The sequence below is a fragment of the Lepisosteus platostomus genome, chromosome 3 (assembly GCF_059453375.1).
Source record: "Lepisosteus platostomus isolate fLepPlt1 chromosome 3, fLepPlt1.hap1, whole genome shotgun sequence".
Lineage (NCBI taxonomy): Eukaryota > Metazoa > Chordata > Actinopteri > Semionotiformes > Lepisosteidae > Lepisosteus > Lepisosteus platostomus.
Genome location: NC_142613.1, coordinates 69068870 through 69070658, shown reverse-complemented (window position 1 = coordinate 69070658; position 1789 = coordinate 69068870).

Sequence of the window (1789 nt, the reverse complement as noted above, 5' to 3'; positions counted from 1 at the left end):
CTTTTTTTGTAATTAAATTTGAACACAATATTATAAACAAGGTCTTACTAGTGCATTGTAAAAATTTAACATAGCATCCCTTATTTTAAATTCCAAGCTTTTAACTATCCTTACTTATCCTTTTAAATTCCGAGCTTTATTAATTTATTTTCTGTATTATATAATTCTATATTTTAATTCCTAATAATTTGTTTTCCTTTTTATAGCTTCCACATGTTGTCCGGAAGATGTAAATGATAACCCACACACCTAGGTTTTTTTCAGACACAGTTTATTCAAGCTTTGTGTTTCCCAGTTTGTACCTATGATGTGATTTTCCAACTGCGTGCAATATTCTACACTTGTCCACATGAAGTGTCATCAGTCAGGTGTTTGCAGCAGCCTTGAATTTTGTATCCACCTGACTACGTTACTTACTATACCAAAGTCCAGATCATTGAGATAATTTAGGAAGAACAGGGGTCCTAAACCCATGAAGTAATTATGTCATCCGTATTTGACCCTGTACCTCTTATCTGTAAGGTTGCAAAGGGTTATGGGAGTATGAATCAGGCTCCCCGCCATGTTGTTGACGTTGATACACAAGCTTCTTTCAGCTACCTACCCAATGGGCTAGATGGCCCAAGTAACCTCTTCTCGTTTGCAGCCACTCTAACGTTCATCTATGTGTCTATCCATTGGTGCTGTTGCTTGTACAGAGAACTGTAATACATTTATTACAGTAACTTGCAAAAGTATTCAGACCCTTTCACCGTACTGGAGTGGCTTGAGAATAAGAAAGTGAATGTCCTTGATTGGCCCACACTTAGACCTGACAGCGTCAGCAGATCCTCCAAGCTAAGATCATCTAAGGGCTCAACAGGTTTGCTAAACCAGAATCTACATCATTGATATCCATTAAGAAGAGCAGGGTTCCCAGTGCAGATCCTTATGATACTTCACTAATTACAACACCCTGCTTTGATCATTACCCTCTTATCCATACGTTTATGTTTTTTCCTATTAGCTATTTCTCAATCCAAACACATGCATTTCCCCGAATGTCTATTGCTTGTAATTTAGGAATTAGCCTTTCATAAGGAGCTTTATCTAAAGCCTTCTGAAAATCTAAACATACCGTATCATATGCTCTGTGTGTGTCTATTACTGTTGTTGCTTGTTCAAAGTACTCTAACAAGTCGACTCTCTTACAGATATCCTCGGGAGGAAATGTGTGCAATTCATCACTAGCACATTACTCTTGGCAGGGCAAGACTGCCAGTGGGCATGAACGAAAACAGTTCCTGAGATCTGCAGTCAAACATAGTCTGCAGTAGGCCCAGAGTTCGTACAGAACTAGAGTGAACAGAGATTTGCCAATTTAGAACTTGGATCAGGTAAGTGTGGAAAACACCCATCTTGAAAAGTAACTAGTGGGGAATCTAGGTTTTTCAAGCTGGTTTAAAATAAGGAGTGTTTACATGATCATGTTGCTTAGTAATTATGCCCCTTTTCACTCTTTACTTGCATATTTTAGTATATGTGACAAAGAGCTGTGCTAGACCCTTCTCACGTGGCCTTTGTGACCTATCATAGGACATTTCTACTTAGTTTTTGTAAGTTGCTATGTTATTTCTGTATTATATGTATCGCTGTATTTTATTGCGTGTTACTGGTTGCGTTGTCTTGTGTCTGTCTGTTCTACCATCTTGTGTCTGGTTACAGAGCTTGTCGACCCCCCCTCTGTAAATAGAGGTTCAGCTGTCCATTAAGAGCCCCAGGGGTGGGGCTCATGGTATATAACCCAGCC